At 40.8% G+C, this 20,232-nt stretch overlaps 1 protein-coding gene and 1 pseudogene across 1 annotated transcript in view; both read right to left on the reverse strand.

Annotated features, from left to right (window-relative positions):
- LOC136332042 (zinc finger protein 675-like) overlaps window positions 1-20,232 on the reverse strand; it is a 323,089-nt gene that overhangs the window by 137,726 nt on the left and 165,131 nt on the right. The gene's annotated exons all lie outside the window — the stretch shown is intronic.
- On the reverse strand, window positions 13,215-16,249 carry LOC136328857 (zinc finger protein 615-like; annotated as a pseudogene).

Below are 20,232 nucleotides of genomic sequence, written 5' to 3' on the forward strand. Positions count from 1 at the left end.
TTTCTTATACGGACCTTGACGGATGGGGGAGCCTTCAGTGGAGCTAGGGAAATCTTGCACATGCCAGCGATCTTGGGCTCAAGTTAGAGACCATGGGGTCATGTCTATAATTCCTTGCTTGAGTGGGCCACCCTGCACTCAAGCTGATGAGCATGTGTACAGCCAGAGGAGCCCGCTCTCAAGCCAAAGACCTTGGGATTTCAACCTGGGTCCTCAGTTCAATCTATTGAGCCATGACCTGCTAGGCTTTTCTTTTACAATTTAATGAGATTTAATTTTCATATATTAAACCTATTCTTAAACTTTATTATGGTAAATTTTCATACTTATATGAAAATCACTAATACTAGTATAAAGAATTCACATATTAATTTATTCAAGTTCCTCTCATGTGAACATTTTATATAACCATGGTACATTTGTCAAATTGAGAAATCTCCAATTTCATAAGTTTTCCCACTGTTTTCCTTTTTCCAAGTTGCAGTACTCAGCCCACAATACAATATTTCATTAAGACATCATGTTTTCTCGATTTTCTCTGTTCTGTGACCATTTCTCTGACGTATTTTTCTCATTTACATCATGAATTAATTTAAGGAGTACTGATGAGTTATTTTGTATCTTAATACATCTTTTGGGTTGTACAAAGTTTGTGTCGTTAAATAATAATGCATTTTAGAACAGACACTTCAGAATTAAAGTCTCTTATCACACCACTAACTAGGGGTAGAAAATATTAAAATGTCTTACCGTTGACCTCCTTGTAAGGATAATATTTGCCGAGTTTCTACACTTAATATAGCAAGAACAAAATCTAACCAAAAACAACCAGCCTAAGGGCTCACATCAAAAGATTTTAAAACTTAAATGTAGTATTGGTATTGGAAATATTTGTGAAAGCATAATACAGATAAATGGAACAGAATAGAGAGCCCACAAAAAGACCTGCACAAATAAAATACACTCAACTGTTTGAAAAAGGAACAAAGGCTTTGACTGTGAACACATGTGCTTTCCACCAAATGATGTCGCAACACTTAGAGGACCATTGGCATGCATGAATAAGTAAATACTAATACATAAAAGGAATCTCAACACATTCCTCACAAGTTTTAGCTGAGAAAAGACTGGTATCCAGCGTGACCAGGCGGTGGGTCAATGGACCTAGAATTAGACTGTGATGCACAGAACTCACGTTCAAGTCCCTGAGGTCGCTGGCTTGAAAGTGGGCTCTCCAGGCTTGAGCACAGGGTCGCTGGCTTGAGCGTAAGATTATAGACATGACTCCATGGTCACTGGCTTGAGGCAAAAGACACTGGCTTGAAGATGAAGGTTGCAGGCTTGAGGCCAAGCTAGCTCTGGCTTCAGCAAGGGGTCACTCGCTCTGCTATAGCCCCCCGGTCAAGACACATATAAGAAAGCAATCAATGAACAATTAAGATGCCACAGGAAGAATTGATGATGCTTCTCATCTCTCTTCCTGTCTGTTTTATTTTGTCCCTTCTGACATTCCGCCTCCGTGGGAAGGGGGGGGGGAAGGGGAGACTGGTATCCACATAATAGAATTTCAAAAAGTCAACAATTTTAAAAACATGAAAATGTCTTGGACACTTTCTTTTTTATTTTATTTTATTTTTTTGTGGCAGAGACAGAGTCAGAGAGAGGGACAGATAGGGACAGACAGGAAGGGAGAGAGATGAGAAACATCAGTTCTTCGTTGTGATTCCTTAGTTGTTCATTGATTGCTTTCTCATATATGCCTTGCTGGGGGCTACAGCAGACCGAGTGACCCCTTGCTCGAGTCAGCAACCTTGGTCTCAAGCTGGTGAGCCTTGCTCAAACCCGATGAGCATGTGCTCAAGCTAGCAACCTCAGGGTCTCGAGCCTGGGTCCTACGCGTTTCAGTCTGACGCTCTATCCACTGCACCACCAACTGGTCAGGCAACAGACACTTTCAAAGATAATCAGATGAGCCCTGGCCAGTTGGCTAAGTGGTAGAGCATCGGCCTGGCGTGCAGAAGTCCCGGGTTCGATTCCCGGCCAGGGCACACAGGAGAAGCGCCCATCTGCTTCTCCATCCCTCCCCCTCTTCTTCCTCTCTGTCTCTTTCTTCCCCTCCTGCAGCCGAGGCTCCATTGGAGCAAAAGATGGCCAGGGCGCTGGGGATGGCTCCTTGGCCTCTGCCCCAGGCGCTAGAGTGGCTCCGGTCGCAACAGAGTGACGCCCTGGAGGGGCAGAGCATCACCCCCTGGTGGGTGTGCTGGGTGGATCCCGGTTGGGCGTATGCGGGAGTCTGTCTGACTGTCTCTCCCCGTTTCCAGCTTCAGAAAAATACAAAAAAAAAAAAAAAAAAAAAAAAAAAATTAAAAGATGGGTTCGGTGGAGCTTGGCAAACACTGCTGGCAGAAACAGCGCCCTAGCAGAACAACATGGTAGCCCCCAGAAACCGCATTTCCTTTATTTACAGGGCAAAGTGGGTCATTAGCAAATCAATGCCTTTTCTGATTACAGTTTCCAAGGCAACCCAAAAAATCCACCAAGTGCAAAAAAGCCCCATCAATACTTATCCTAACTTTACATAAAGAGGAAACTTGCTTCCAGTCTTTTCCAAAGAATATGGGGGGCAGAAGAAGCATCACAGCTAACATGGAGATGTGGGGAAGGGTTTAGTCTTTTGCAAGCGAGGTGGGGGGTTGGGCTGAAGCCAATTCCCAGCACCTCTATTCCCTCAAAATCTAACTGCAAAACTCTGTTAATTTTTTGGTCCATGACAGTGAATCCTGGTTTTGGTGCATGTGGAAGTATGTCTCCCTATTATCCTTGCTCTCACTTAAAAAAAAAAAAATGTCAAAGAAGAAGCTTTCCTGGAAGATAAAGAAAAAATATTTTTTCACTTCTAGAAACACCACTTCATCATGGTGAACTACTCAGATTTGTGATGACTGTGTGATAGGGGCCTAGTGTTGTGTATGGGACCTCAGTATTGTGTATAGAGAGTTGGACATAAAGAGGAACTTTGAACTTGTTTTTGGTAGCTTCTGAGAGTAGAAAATCCCCAATAGTCTATAAAAGGAAGTTAAGCATTACATGGAGCTTGCCTGTGGCAGTAGCTTAGAGTGAAAAACTTTTACAAGCCCAACTAGTTAGATATCTTGACTTAAATCTTGCCTACAGAAGCAGAATATAGTTTGATGCTTTAGCCTTGCAGTAATTACAGGAAGAACTGTAATCAGCTTTATTTATTATTATTATTTTTTGTATTTTTCCATACTTGGAAACAGGGAGGCAGTTAGATAGACTCCCGCATGCACCCAACTGGGATACACCTGGCATGCTAACCAGGGGGTGATGGTCTGCCCATCTTGGTGCATTGCTCTGCCACAATCAGAGCTATTCTAGCGCCTGAGGCAGAGGCCACAGAGCCATCCTCAGCGCCCAGGCCAACTTTGCTCCAGTGGAGCCTCAGCTGCAGGAGGGGAAGAGAGAGACAGAGAGGAAGGAGAGGGGGAGGGTTGGAGAAGCAGATGGGTGCTTCTCCTGTGTGCCTGGCCAGGAATCGAACACGGGACTCCTGCATGCCAGGCCGACGCTCTACCACTGAGCCAACCGGCCAGGGCCCTGTAATCAGCTTTAGAACCAAGAATGCTTCGTACCGAAATGTCAAGAATGTTGTGCATACCTGTTGTAATAGCTATGACTTTGTGGTTTATCCCCTTAAATACTGTCTCCCCATAGGCTCGGGGCTGTTAGCTGTTTCTCAGCTAGCAGTTGCCAGCCAGCTATTAAAGGCTCCTTAAATTTATAATCAATTTGGGCTCTGATCAATAATTACTCGTGTTTGGTTCATAACATTTGGAGGCCCCAGCGAGATAAACCAGGCCTTCCTGGCATTTGGGTTGGAGCCTAGCAGGACCCCCGCTACCCACTGCTAGGGGGAGATCTTTGAGAAGATGTTCCTCATCCCCAGGAGACAAAGTGGAAAGTTCCCATCTCAAAGTTCTGCCATTCGACTCTTGGGAGCCATTTAAATCTGTACTTACCGGTAAGATTTGTATCGGTTTCTGGGGGTGCCCCATTCTGAATCATTGGAAGGCTGACGCAGCATTCCTCCTGAGACTCGATCTGGGACCACGATGGTGGCCGGTGATCTTTGGTTTAGTTTCACTTGTTTTGTGTTCCAGTGTTGTCTTTTGTCTGCTTGTAGTTTCGTTTGTGTCTGATAATCCACACTGATAATGGGTCAGTCATCATCGTGTTTCTCTTCTGCCCCATTAGAGTATTTTAAGGTTTAGAAACTGGGTTGAAACACCCAGACCGGTGCCCTCTTCAGAGAGATGCCTGACACCATTGGATCTCTAGGAGTGGCGCCCCTGAGATTTTTCCAGGGCTCCAGTTTTCCTGTGGGTTTCAGACAATTTCTCAGGAGACACCCCTGGTCCCTAAATGCAATGATTTGGCAGAGAAATCAAGGAATTCAAATTCTGACCTCCAGAGATAAGTCAGGCCAATCTTTTGTTTTGCTGAATTCTAGCTTTCTGTCTCTTCTGAAGTTTCTCTCTGTTCATCAGAATAATCTCTCGTGACATTTTCTAGTTTGAGCCACCTTTCTCGGACTTCCTAGGTCTCTTTTCTTGGATCTAAGAACTCTCCTTTCAGGGCTTTCTCTCTGACTTTTCCCCAGAGGAAATTACTTTTTCTGTTAGCTCCTATCTCTCCTCTTGTGTGAGGACTTAGCCTTAAAGAGGCGATTTCAGTTGCAAATTTATGGCTTAAAATTAGAGGGCAAAAGTGAAGGGAAATTTGTAAACAAACTCAGAAATTATAAAAACTAACTAAAGATCTAAGAGAGTTCTGGAGGAAGTATAGAGTAGAAACTAGTTTCAGATATCCACCTATTGCCCCAAAGATGTTTTACCCATTTGGAAGATATGAGTAGGAATAGTATATATTAAGAAGGAAAAATAGAAAAGATTAGAACTTTTCTTAGAAGAATCTTAGAGAAAGAAAAGGAAAAAAGCAGCAGCAGATTTAGTGCTGCCTGCAAAGTGTCCAGGGACCCCCTGCGCTCACTTATGCTCCGAGAGCAGTGCCAAGTGGTGACTCCTCACGCAGCTCCCGGTGCCTGCTTCCCCGTAGACAACAGGAATTCCAGGCACCCTGACCAGTTTTCTTATATTGACTTAATAGTGTAAAGCACTGTGGGTCAAAGAGAGGGTTAGCATCTCTTTGCCAGCTAGATAGATACAGAATAGTGAGTGCATTTTGACCATTTTTTATTTTCCTCAGTAAATCAGTAGTTCATTGGGGGTAGTAGTTTACAATCCTCTTATTGTAAATTGCACTAAATTTCTACTAATGATGCGGTATATAAAATTGTACAGTCTGCCAAATACAAAGACTTCCTTTTTTGTACCAAGGGTCTGCTGTTGTAGAAAAAATAGCTTCTATGTTAGAAATAGATATGATATTTCAAGAGTCTTTTGTTAATTCTTTTTATTTGCTATTTCATAGCCCTGTAATGTTGAAGTCGTGGTTTAAATATTAGGGGATATGTAACAATTGTTAATGTATTAATTCAGTATTGTTCCATGTTAGGTCACCAAACCCAGAGTGAGAAATATTACTATTGATTGACTTAGCAGTAGAATTCTCAACATAATAGGTGGAAAGGAGAAAACAGAAAATAGATGACTAATTGTGGTAGTAGGAAACATTTAAGTTTTGAGCCCAGACTAAAAGGGCTAATGGATGTGAATAGAAATCTGTTTCTCTTGAGCTTTTTAGACATTATCTGTTAGGGTGTGTAAAGTTACAGCATAAATAAGGTATGTTTTCTTAGAATGTAAAATAGATTTTTAATTAAGTAGAGTATAAGATTTATTTTATGAAATATTGGTCATTTTAGTTGGTGCTTTTAACTAGATCTTTAGAAATTAAGGCACAGATGTAATAGGAAATAGTTTAAATCCTCTCTTCCCAAGTGACCTCTAACATTAGAAAGCTCAGAATCCCCTTTCTTGGGGAAGCTTCAAGCCCTGACAGGACTGTTAGAATCTGTACTGTACATATGCTGACCCACTTAGGACAATTAAGACCACCTCAAGAAAATGTTTCTGGTTGCCTGGCCTAAGGGGCACCCTAGCACCCAAGCAATTGAGGAAATTTTGGACACTTTCCACCAGTTTCTGTTAGCCAGGATCGGGGAGGATACTAAGAAAAAGAACCATAAAGTTGTGTAAGGTGTCAGAAGTTATTCAGGATCCTCAGAAGACCTCCACAGCTTTCTTAGACTATGGAAAGCTTACAGAGCCTATGCACCTCTAGACTTAGAGGCACCAGAAGATACTAAGGCAGTCAACTTAGCCTTTACATAGCATTCAGCTCTAGAAATTAGAAAGGAAATGTATTATAAGTTTTAAAAAAGGTAGAAACATCAGCTGCTAAAAAAAACTAAGCAATTCGGAAGGGACATTGCTCCTCCTTCAATCACATAACTGTTAGGCCCCTAAGATGGCTGGTTAGCCAAAGACAGGTAAGATTCCTGAAGGCAGGAACAAACTAAGACCAGCACAGTCGAAGAAGGGCCATCAGGAGAAGGCTTAAGAACTAACTAAGGTGAGGATCAAACCCTCACCCCAACAATGCAGAAGCCTGCTCCCTGGAAATAGTGGCCTGTGCCCAGTGTTCAGAGCACAAATACAGGGGGACTCCCTAGTAACTCAAGAAAAGCCAAGCAGTTGATGATACTACCAATAAGGTAGCCCTAAAACCAGTGGTATTTTTAGGAAATTTAAGTAACTTTACTAGGACCCTTGTTGCCAAAGGTTTTTTGCAACCATTAGAAAAAGATTTTGCCAGCAGGAAAGGGACAATTAAGAATAAGAAGAAATAATTAGAAAAGCCTGGCTTAGAATCTCTTGCAGAAGGTATAATGTCTGAGTGTTTAGTCTGTGCCCAAATACTAAGCAAAGTAAAGAAATTATAAAGAGAAACAGGGAGGGAGGAACTTTTCCAGGTGAACATTTAGAAATAGTTTTTACTAAAGTAATTGACACCTTTCTAGGCTATATAGAAGCTTTTCCTACTAGAAATGAGACTGCAGTAACAGTTAAGAAATTGCTATATGAAATTATTCTCAGATTTAGCTTGCCCATTCTAATGATGTGCCTGCATTTATATCCAGGATCTCACAGCTAGTAGGAAAGGCACTCAATATTAATTGGAAATTACATTGTGCCTACAGGCCCCAAAGTTCAGGGCAGGTAGAACACATCTTAAAGGAAACTTTAACCAAATTTGTTTTTGAAACCAGTGAAAAGTGGCCCATCTTACTCCCCTTAGCCCTCCTTAGGGCGAGGTGCACCCCCTACAGGGAAGGATTAACTCCTTTTGAAATAATGTTTGGAAGACCCCCTCCCTTATTAGCAAAACTCAGAGAAGAAATAAAAGCTGAATTAAGCCTGACCAGGTGGTTGCGCAGTGGATAGAGCATTAGACTGGGATGCGGAAGACCCAGGTACGAGACCCCGAGGTTGCCAGTTTGAGCGCAGGCTCATCAGGTTTGAGCAAAAAGCTCGCCAGCTTGGACCCAAGGTCACTGGCTTGAGCAAGGGGTTACTCGGTGTGCTGAAGGCCCATGGTCAAGGCACATATGAGAAAGCAATCAATGAACAACTAAGGTGTCGCAATGCGCAACAAAAAACTAATGATTGATGCTTCTCATCTCTCCGTTCCTGTCTGTTCCTGTCTATTCCCTACTCTGACTCTCTGTCTCTGTAAAAAAAAAAAAAAAAGCTGAATTAAGTAACCACTTCTTCCTTAAGTACTTACAAGGGTCTGCAGATTACTCAGCAGGCTGTCTACAAAACTGTCTGAGAGGCACTTCCAGCACTGCCAGGACATCTGGTACATTCCTTTCAGCCTGGGGATTCAGTCTGAGTAAAGAAGTACACTACCTAAGGACTGACTCCCACATGGATGGGTCCACACACCATGATCCTGACCACTCCCATCGCTGCTAAGGTAGAAGGCATACCCGCCTGGGTCCACCACAGCCGGTTGAAGCCTGCAGTCCCATCAGAGACACCCTGTGGACAGTGGAGACTGACCCTGCTAACCCTTATAAATTGACCCTGAAAAGGAAAGCATGCCCTACTCCAGCCACAAAGCAGAAGCTGGCTGGTCTATGTATGGCTAATGCCTGAAGAAACTCACTGAGGACCTTCTTTTAATTAGACTTTGTGGAGGGAGGGAAACTGGGGTAAAAGAAAAGCCAGAACAAGTTGTCACAAGAGTTGATGCATGTACTGCTATGAGTCATACAGAAGGGAGATATGTCCCGTTTATAGAAGGGAAGCTACAAGGTAAATGAAAAATATATATGTGCTTATACTTAACCTATAAATACTAGCTACTTAGAGGGAGGGCACTTCAAAAGGAAGTAAACTTTTTTTTTTTTGGAAGTATACTTTAAAGGAAAATTACCTATTGCCAGCTTGGTTGTCACTAAAGCTTAAGATTTTTTTTAAAAATTAAGAGTTCTGACTAGAAAGGACTTGTATGGTTTTGATAATAAAAGGTATAAGGTATAGAAATACTTTTGAAAGAAAAAGGAAGAAAGTAAGTTGTTATGAAAGCCAGTTCTTTCTGAATAGATAAGAAAGTTCATGAAAGTTGAGGGTTTATATAAGTTGCAGAAGGTTTATGCAGGTTGTAGGAGTTTTGTATAGAGAAGAAAACACATACACAAAAAAACCAGGTTTAGAGAATAGAATAAGCTACTATTGTATATTCTAGTATTATATATATTATGCCTCAAGTTTATTTTAATATATATTTTTAACATTTTCAGTCTTTTTTTTATTTATTCTTTGTTTTTTTTTAGAGAGGAGAGAGACAGAGAGAGAGAGCAAGGAGAGAGAGAGAGAGAGAAGGGGGGAGGAGCTGGAAGCATCAACTCCCATATGTGCCTTGACCAGGCAAGCCCAGGGTTTCGAAATGGCGACCTCAGCATTTCCAGGTCGATGCTTTATCCACTGCGCCACCACAGGTCAGGCCTCAAGTTTATTTGTATAGAGGAAATAGTTTTACAAAATAGAAAAGTTTTAGATCTACTTTTCTTCCAACAGGATGGTCTATGTACAGCCCTAGGAGAGACTTGTTGCTTTTATGCTAATAACTCTAGAATTACTAAGGAAAATTTATCTTTAGGAAAAATACAGAAAAGGAAAAAAAGAATTTGAACAGTCAAAACACTGGTTTCAAAGAATGTTTAATTAGTCACCCTAGCTAACAATCCTATTGTCTGTGGCAATTAGTCCTCTTACTTTAGTATTGTCTTATACCATGTTTCATCAATTTTATGGCAAGGTTTCTCCAAGAAAAGGTAAATTTTATTAAATTAATAACAATCATAAGGCAATATACAATTATCAAAGACAATAGTGATGAAACTGAATCAAGGATTTGATTAAAAATTAAGTAATACCAGTGGGGAATGTGATAGAGGCCTAGTGTTGTGAATGGGACCTCAGTATTGTGTATAGAGAGTTGGACATAAAGAGGAACTTCAAACTTGCTTTTGGTAGCTCCTTAGAGTAGAAAGTCCCCAATAGTCTATAAAAGGAGGTTAAGCATTCAACGGAGCTTGCCTGTGGCAGTAGCTTAGAGTGAAAAAGTTTTACAAGCCCAACTAGTTAGGTATCTTGACTTAACTCTTGCCTACAGAAGAAGAATATAGTTTTATGCTTTAGCCTTGCAGCAATTACAGGAAGAACTATAATCAGCTTTAGAACAAAGAATGCTTCCTACCGGAATGTCAAGTGTGTTGTGTGTGTACCTGTTGTAATAGCTATGACTTTGTGGTTTATCCCTTTAAATACTGCTCTCTCCCTAGGCTTGGGGCTATTAGCTGTTTTTCAGCTAGCAGTTGCCGGCCGGCTATTAAAGGTTCTTTAAATTTATAATCAATTTGGGCTCCGATCAATAATTATAATTACTCGCGTTCGGTCCATAACAATGACATCTAGTCACTTGGAGGTAGAAGACTCAACTTTTTAGAAGAGTTGAATTGAACCAAAGTGAGACCATATGACAAGGAGCAAGACCTCAAAAGCCCTAGGAGTCAAAATTTTAGTAGGTAACTTGAATTTGAAAAATTAATGTTTCCAATATCTAAAACCTGAGTTTCAAAACCCCCACTATTCTGGGGCTATGGATTCTAAAACTTTCAGACTCCTAAGATCTGAAGGCCTGACCTATGGTGTCTCAGTGGATAAAGCGTCAACCAGAAAAGTTGAGCTTACATGTTGCAAACCCTGGGCTTGCCCAGTCAAGACACATATGGGAGTTGATGCTTCCTGCTTCTCCTGCCCTTCTTTGTATCTCTTTCTCACTCTCTCCCCTCACTAAAAATAAATAAAAAATTTGAAAAGCCCTCCAACACAAACAAACCTTGAACTCCCCAGTGTCTTCAAATTGAATCTGAAGTTTACCACAGAAACTCTTGTACATTAATACTTCTCAGACATGAAATGAAATTAGATTTAGATTCATTGCTAACTTAGACAAACAGGGTTCATGCTACACATATGGCAGTTTTCCATCAACAAGCTTAAACATAATTGACATGGAGACATTAAGCCTTGACCTTCAGATGTTCAGTTGTTAATCACTGCAGCGTACGGCTTAATCAAAAAACACACACGAATGCCTAAATCTTCAGAGACTGAATCCACATAAATCCCCAAATGATAATTTGTATGTATTCCTGCTTCACCAAACTCAGAGGCCCTTCATTCAGGATCCACAGAGAATCCAGCTCAGAAGACCTCGGGCCTCTGAAGCCTCCAATGGCAGCACCCAGAGGCTGAACGCTAGTACAAACCACTTCCAATGTGGTGCTCTGTCCCCAAGTTTCTCCTTGTCTGTTGCTAGAAGACCTGTGTAGCCACATCTCAGGCTCTCTTCTGGGATTCCAAGTTCTGGCCTTGAACAAGTTCCATGATGTCATGGAATGTATTAAAAAGTTTCTGATGGGTGTGATTCTAACATTTGCTGTAACTGTCAGGTGAAATAAAACATAAATGTCTTAGAGGCTCCCGATGCCTTATTTTCCTCCAAAGGGGTGGTCACAAGCACAGAGGAACTGGTTAAATTATCATAGGCCAGAATATATCCAAGGGCAACATGGCAGGGATGCATCTTGTTCATCACTTTAGTCAAAACAAAAAGTTGACAGTACAGATGTTACACAGGAGCAGCAAGGGTGAATCCAGCTTCCATCAGATGTGATGATGTGTGTTATGTCACAAAAGAATCCAAAGACCTTTGGGCTGGATGTTCAGCTGAAATGAATTGAGGCCCACTTTTAAAACACATGCAGTGCAGTCCTCCTCCTTGGTTTCTCTACTCTCACTACTGCCGCACTCACAATACTCCTGGTCACCCAACATGTGTGTTCACTGGGTGAGGGGATGCCCCACACTAAAAACTTTTCACACCAGCTGTGTGCCATAAAGTTTACCTTAATTGTTACCCAATAGCATCAAATTGCACAGGCAATGGCTCAGGGCCACACTCTGCTTCCAGGTTACTTCAGAAGCCAAACAAATCAAGAAGCTCTCCCGGTCACCTACACCTTCTGACCTGGCTTCAAATGGAGGTTCCCACAACCCCTCCCCTGGTTCAATTGATTTCCCAGAGTGGCCCACATCACAAAACAAAACCAAAGACAATAAAGTTTCCACTTTATTAAAGGGTATCATAAAAATTATAGGTGAACAGCCAGATGAAGTGATACACAGCTCAAGGTCTGGGAGGGTCCCAAGCACAGGAGCTCGTGTCCCGATGTGGTTTGGGTACATCACACTTCCAGCACTGGGATGTGTTCACCCACCTAGAAGCTCTCTGAAATCCCTCTCATAGGGAGTTTATTTTCTGGTGGCTTCTCAAGCGGGCATAATTTATTCACGCTATTTCCAGACACCTGACCCTCTGGATGTGTGTGGTGGAGATTAAATTTCAAATCAGAGTCACCTCAATATAACAAAAGACACTCTTAGTTCTGGTGTCACTTGGGCATTGATAAGGGTGTCAGGAGCTCTGGGCCAGGAACTGGGGACAGAGGGCCCTATGAATGTATTTAGTGTATCTCACTAGGTCACATTGATAATCTCAAAAGGATACCTGTAAAGGACTCCATTTTCTAATACTCTATATAAATTACTTTATAGATGAAAATAGAGCTGTGCTGCCAAGGGTTAGGGTTAGAAAAAAGAATGTTACCATGAATGGAGAGCTTGAGGAAGTTGGTGATGAAAAAAAGAAAAAAGCCTTTAGAAATTCCTCCTGTGGGGATGGTTACAAGACCCTGGAGCTAAGACAGAAACTACTCTGAGACCAGATAAAGTGCACCGACAGCCTAGGGAACACTGCCTCCTGATTCCATAAAAGGTTTCATAGGTACAGTGAGAAGCCCCAGTACCTACAGGTATTTGTGGATACACAGAAAACAGAAGCAGAGACAAGTATGAGAATGTCAGGAAGCAGAGATGAGAATGAAGATGTGGTTTGAAAGCCCCGATATGCATCATGCTGGCACAGATGAGAAGGAACTGCTAGAAGTTTATGTTTCTGACTCCTCTCTAGCATCATTCTTCACTTTATCATTCAAATAAAAAAAAAGTCTTTAAAAAAAGGCTTCACAATAATCACCGCATTTGTATAGTTTCTCTGCATGAATTTCAATATATATATATTATATATTATATATATATTATATATATATATAATACTCTTCATAGGGAAGCCTTTCTCACTTTCACTGCATAGTAACAACTTTACTAAGGAATGAACTTGGTGATATACAGTGAAAGCACTCTTCTTAAGAAAACCTTCCCCACATACACTGCATACATAGAAATTCTATCCCGTATGAGTCCTTTGATGTACAATCAGTTTGCTCTTCACTCGGAAGTCTTTTCCACACTCACTGCACACATAGGGCTTCTTTCCTGTATAAATCATAAGGTACAGTCAGATTTCCCTTCAGTGAAAAGCCTTTTCCACATTAACTACATACATATGGCTTCTCTCCTACATGAGTCCATTATGTACAATCAGTGTGTTCTTCAATGAGAATCCTTTTCCACATCTACTGCACACGTAGAGCTTCTCTCTGTATGAGTCCATTGATGCACAAGCAGCCTGCTCTTCTATCGGAAGCCTTTTCCACATACACTACATACATAGTTCTTGTCTTGTGTATGAGTCTGTTTATATACACTCAGTTTGGACTTCTCTGGGAAGCCTTTTCCATACTCATTGCATACATACGATTTCTTTCCTGAATGAATTCGCTGATGGATGATGAGATTGTGCTTAAGTGAGAAGAAGACTTTTTCACATTCACTGCATGTGTAAAATTTATCTCTTCTATGAGTTTGCTGATGTTGATGTAAAGGAGATTTTCCAGAGAAGGTCTTCTCACATAGACTACATCCATACGCTTTCTCTCCTGTATGCATTCGATGATGAGTAATAACATCATGAGGTTTTCTGAGAAAGCCTTTCCACATTCACTGCATTTATAAGTTCTCTCTCCTGCATGACTTGTCTGATGTTTATGGAGATAAAAATTTGAAAAAAAGTTCTTCCCACATTGAATGCATCCATGGAGTTTCTCTGCTGTATGAGGATGCTGATGATCAATGAGCTGATTCCTGTAACTAAAAGCTGTCCCACACTGACTACATGTGCAAGGTTTCTTTGCCACGTGAGCTTTCTGATGTATATTCAACTGTGATGTATTGAAGATTTTATCACATTTACTGCATTCATACTGATTCAATCCTATATGAATTCTCCAATGTTCAGTGAGCCTAGATTTTCTGGAGAAAGCTTTCCCACACTGACTGCATCCATAAGATTTCTCTCCAGTATGATATCTCTGATGATCACTGAGCTGAGCCATCTTGACAAAGGCTTTCCCGCATTCAGTGCATATGTGAGCTTTCTCAACACTGTCAGTTCTCGGTTGCTGAATGACCGGGGACTTATTTTCGATGGATTTTGTACTGGGATGCAACCTAATTTCAGTGTAAAATTGTTCATGGTTAACATGCAGAATGGATGTCCTACCTCCATTCAAGTGAACAGAGTTCTTTAATTTAAAATCCAGTTATGTTTTCAAAACTTACTTTTGACTTTAAAGGTTTTCCACATATCTCCAAAATATCTCAATGTTGCTTCAATAGGAAAAGGCTTTCAATAGGATTAACAGCATTTGCAAACATATCATGTTCACAGCACTCCTCCCCACTCTTCACAATGCTTGGGCTCTGAGGTGACTCTGTAGAGGCTCGTTCACTCTCTAGAGTCCCAGGAAAAAGAGAACCTGAATCATTTAGGAAAGTGAATGCAGCAAGAAAATCTAACAATGAAAATCAGATTTACGAAAATTCTGAAAAATGTTGCTTGAAGCTTGCATATGTTAGGACTTAGTGGGCCTTGAACAAATGTTACATGTTAACAGGAACTTTCTTTCTTAATTAAATGAAACAGCATAGACTTTCAGGAGAGAGGAAAAAAGAGTAATTAAAAAATAAAGAAACAGGAGAGCTCAGCATAGAGGTAATATCCAAAGTGATGCTTGATGGATAGAATTTAAAACGTCTAGTGTAGAAAAAGAAACTCAATATAAAAAAAGAATGAAGCTAAGGTGGTTCTCACTCTCACACAGAAAATGAGAAGTCAGAGGCCAGCGACCATGACAATGAGTACACTGCACAGGAAGGAAATAAATATTAGAAAGTATGAAGAAGATGTTAATTTGAGACTGATCTCACAGAAAATAAAATAGTTCACTCATAAGAATTGAGTAAATATTTAAGACTAATGAGAACTGAGTATAAAACTTTTTTGAAGGAGGTGGACAAAGAACGACATAAATGCAGCAAGGAAAGCAGGCTGTCACGGGACACAGCCTCCAAGGTGGGGCTGAAGTTATGAAAAGAAATTGCTGTTTCCAGACAGGGCAGGAGGGCCCAGTAGTTAGAAATCCGTGATGAATTCAAAGTACTGTCTTTCCAGAGAAGCAACAGAAATGGAATTTCATAATAAAGGACTAACACAGGAAGAGACACTGTGGTGATGAACAAAGGACAGAATGACAGAATACTAGGACAAGGAAAACTACACAAACACAACAATATGTAGATAAAGTGAAAAGGGATCATTGCTCGGACAAGAAAAAAAGCATCTTCACCTTTGAATTATTTTTTTTTACAGAGACAGAGAAAGTCAGAGAGAGGAATAGATAGGGACAGACACACAGGAATAGAGAAAGATGAGAAACATCAATCATCAGTTTTTCGTTGTGACACCTTAGTTGTTATTGATTGCTTTCTCATATGTGCCTTGACCGCGGACCTTCAGCAGATTGAGTAACCCCTTGCTCGAGCCAGTGACCTTGAGTCCAAGCTGGTAAGCCTTGCTCAAACCAGATGAACCCACGCTCAAGCTGGCGACTTCACGGTCTCGAACCTGAGTCTCTGCATCCCAGTCCGATGCTCTATCCACTATGCCACTACCTGGTCAGGCTTTTCCTCTGAATTTCTACAAATAAAAAGGCTCTCATATATATAGCGGTGGTTTGGCTTCCTCATTCAATGCAATAGCTCTGACACCTTCTCTGACTCCCTGTCCCCCCACCTTTCTGGTTCTCACTCACTCACCTGTACAGACTATGCTGGGGTCCATCTCCTACTGTCCATGGTTGTTCCCGTGCTCTGACTTGGAAAGCGCATCTGGTTTGCAGAATTGATGCCCTGCTCAGAGGGGAAAATGACACAAGGCTTAAACTTACTGAAATGGGCTACTATTGGTCAAGAGGAAGAATACTACATTTAAAAATAAACATGCTTCACATCTGTAATACCAAGTCTTTTGTCTTAGGACGCAACGTATTATACTTTCTTTTCTAAGGTAATAGAATGATCTGAGGTTCTACCTTTCAGAGAACTGTACTTATTCAGGGGAGTTAAGCATCTGAAGAAAATAAGCCACTGGCAGAACACCTTCTAAGTGACACAGGGGAGCTGTCCTCACCCACTGACACCAGGTGGCTGTAGATCTCCAACATCACGTCCCGGAACCAGTCCTTCTGATCAGGGTCCAGGAGCTGCCACTCCTCCTGGGTGAAGTTCACAACCACATCCTGAAATGTCAGGCATTCCTGTAACAACACCATTCTGTTTAATGGTGTGATGTGTTTTTTATGACATTAAAGAAATACAATTCTGCATTCAATAATCTATGCATTTATCTGATTACAAAACTTTGTGATGTGAAGGAGAAATTCTACTATTATATTTCAGTACTTCTCAGATTAACTGAGGTAGTGTTTTTTTGTGGGTTTTTTTTTTACAGAGACAGAAAGAGAGAGAGGGATAGATAGGGACAGACAGACAGGAACGGAGAGAGATGAGAAGTATCAAACATCAGTTTTTTGTTGCAACACCTTAGTTGTTCATTGATTGCTTTCTCATGAGTGCCTTGACCGCGGGCCTTCAGCAGACTGAGTAACCCCTTGTTTAAGCCAGCGACCTTGAGTTCATGCTGGTGAGCTTTTGCTCAAACCAGATGAGCCCACGCTCAAATAAGAGACCTCAGGGTCTCAAACCTGGATCTTTTCACATCCCAGTCCGACACTCTATCCACTGTGCCACTGTCTCGTTAGGCCGAGGTAGTGTTTTATACTCCTCTACAAATCCATGATGAAGAAAATGAAAGATTAAACAAACTTAAATGCCTACCCAGGAAGTGGTGGAGGGGAGAATATATCAACTAGGGATCTGAGAACCAAGGTTAAAAACTCAGGTCTTTAGTTTGAGAACCCTTGCTCGCCAGCTTTGGTGTGAAGTTTCCGGCCTATGATTAAGATCATTGAAATAAACTGAGGATTGCTGGCTTGAGTGTAAAGGTTGCTATCTTAAAGCCCAAGGTCCCTGACTTTAGACCAAGATTGCTGAATTGAGCAGGAAATAATTGTCTCAGTTTAAGCCCCATCTCATGGTCAAAATAAGTAACAGAAGCAATGAATAAATAACTAAAGTGTCTCAACTACAAGTGAATGCTTCTCAATTGTCTCCCTTCCTGTCTGACTTGCTCCCTCCCTTTCTCTCTCTCAAAAGGAAAAAAAAGTGCAGTAACCTGAGCAAGGATCATTTTCTTCTATTGTTGTTAAAAAGATGGAAATAGAGAAGTTGTGTTTTGGTGAGTTGACGTGTTGTAGTTTCGCTCTCAATTTCAGCTCAGAAACTTGTCTTCAGGTGGATTTGTTGCTAGAATTGCTGACACCCAATTCTACAACGTCTTCCTGCTTCTCGTGATTCTATTGCTCCAAGGAGTAAGGACCTATGGATTGAGGAGAAAATTCAGTGACTGGTACATTTCCTCTGGGCCCAGATGCACTCACCCTCACACAGTGACCACCGTGTCACTAGTGTCCCTTTCCATCGTGTCCCCAAAGTTTATCCTTCTGGCCAATAAAGCCTCAGCTTCCAACTGTGGTAGAGGACCTCCTTATCCTGTGGAGTTTAAGTGGGGGTGACTGTCAACAGAGACCTGGGCAACGATAGCCAGCCCTGCACCATCCTCAGGGGCCGGGGAGTCTCAGGAAAATCACTCACACAAAGCTGACCACACGGAAGGAGGGGATCGGGGCACTGTTTTCCTTAAACTGTGTGTGCCGGATCCCTCCTCAAAAGATTCTGCACACCCAGGGACTGTACCCATTTCAGGGGGAAAACAATGCACTGAGAATATCACCAGCATTGTTTTTTAATTTATTATTTATATTGTAAGAGAGCCAAAAGGAGAGAGACAAGAACATAGAGCTGCTCCTGGATGTGCCCTGACTGGGGAATCAAGCTGGCAACCTTTGTGCCCCAAAATGATGCTCCAATAAATCGAGCTCTCTGGCCAGGACAGTTTTTTTTTTGAGACAGAGAGAGAAAAGTAGAAAATAAAAGAGGAAGGAAAGAATTCATATTTTCAATCAGTCATGCATTCACTGTTTGCTTCCTGTGTGTAACCTAGCCAAGGATTGAATTGGCAACCTTGTCATTTCAGAAGAAAAACTTTTAACTGATTGAGCTAAGCTGCCAGGGCTGAATTTTTTATTGATTCATTGGTGAAGGAGAAAGAAAGATTGGAGGAGAGAACCATAGATTTGATGTCACACTCATTTATGCATTCATTAGTTGACTCCAGTATGTGCCCTGAGCGAGGATCAAACCCACAACCTTGCCATATCAGGAGGACAAGCAATGAATGAGTGCACAACTGACACGGAAAGACTAAGTGGAACAAGGACAAGATGCTTTTCTCTCTTCCTCACTCGTTCTCTTCCTCTCTCTATCACATCAATAGAAGAAATTTTTAAAAACTCATTTAAACCTTAGCCGGTTAACTAAGTTGGTTAGAGCACCGTGCAGAGAAACCATGGTTGTGGGTTTCATTCCTGGTCAGAGCACGTACAAGCAAACAAGGAATGCATAAATAAGTGGAACAACAAAATGATGTACATTTCTCACTTCTTATCCTCTGTCCTTTCTTCTCTAATTCAATCAATAAATTTAAAATATTTTAAGGTCATTTCTATTAAAGAAATAAATATCAAATAAAAATTTTTTTAATTCTTATTCATTGATTTCAGTAAATACAAAGAAAGCAAGAGGAAGGGGGACAAAAACATTATTCACACTTTGACAAAAAAAAAAAAGAATTAATGGCAGATATAAACCACATGAAATTGATTATTTTTGTCTTAAAGAATACTACAGCACTGGCTGGGATAGCCTGGTTGGGTAGAGCATCGTTCTGGTACACAGAGGTTGCCAGTTTGATCCCGGTCAGGGCACATAAAGAAATGCATCCATGTTTCTGTTTCTTTTCTCTTCTCTCTCTAAACTTTAAAAAATAAAAAAATACAATAAATATTCTTATGATATCGAATTGGTAATCCTAGATGAATCATATTTTATGATTTTACCCTCATAGAAACTGTCACCTGCAGACACTGAGGCAGGTGAATAATTGACAAGGCTACACGAGGGATACAAATGTCCACTAAAATCCCAGCTTTTTATTTTGTACTGGAGAGGAAGACAATGCATGAGATAAGAAAAAGTGTAAACTACAAAATAAGAAAGATAACTAAGGATACATTCAGGAATTACTTATTAGAAAGAGAAAATGTACCCACTAAGCACATCTTCACTTATATAGCTAGAAAGAAGTACATGCACCCATGAAACTAAATTTATTATTATTATTTTTTTTAGCAAGAGACAAACCAAAAGGCAGACAGACAGGGACAGACAGAAAGGAAGGGATAGAGAAAAACAAACATTCAAGAAAATGAAGACTAGAGCCAGAGATTGTGAGAAAATATTTTTACATCGTGTATCTGATAAAGAATTATACTTACAATATATTTATACAAATAATTTGCAAAATATAACAATAATAATACAACCAACCATCCAATTCCTTTTTGTATGTTATAAAATTTTCTAAAAACTGAATCTTGATGTTACAACTATAAACTCACTGTGACATTCGAATAAAAGCCATAAAATACATTAATGGGCTTGGGAAAATAAAGGGAACTGGTCCAGTAAGTACAGCTCATTCCCGGAATAGATGAGACCAGACTCCCAGGATGAATAAGACAGATGAGTCCTAGAGATAGGGAAGTCGTTAGACTCCCAGGATGACTAGGAGCTGATGAGTCCTTGAGATAAGGAAGTCGTAAAAACTCCTAAGATAGTTAATGTGACCACATCCTAGGGGATAGATAGGGACATTTCCAGCTGGGGGCTTTCAACTGTATGACTGGTTACTAAGGCACATGACTAAAAATTTAATTTGGAGAAGCCAATTGCTAAACGCCAAATTCGCTTCTGTATGAACTGCTTGCTTGCTACACTATAAAAACCCCTAGACTGTAGGCGCTCGGTGTGGCTCTTGTGACTACCACTTGAGTTCACCCCTGCGCAGGTTAATTTTTCTTTGTTTTGTTTTCTTTTTCTCTTGGCCATAAAACTTTGTCTGAAACTCTCCAAACGTCTCCAGTGTTTGTTTTACCCGGTGAGTGCAACACTCACTAAATGTCAGTAAGTTGTAGAATTAGTATATAAATGTTATATAAAATTATGGCTCTAGAGC

Source organism: Saccopteryx bilineata, chromosome 3 (assembly GCF_036850765.1).
Source record: "Saccopteryx bilineata isolate mSacBil1 chromosome 3, mSacBil1_pri_phased_curated, whole genome shotgun sequence".
Lineage (NCBI taxonomy): Eukaryota > Metazoa > Chordata > Mammalia > Chiroptera > Emballonuridae > Saccopteryx > Saccopteryx bilineata.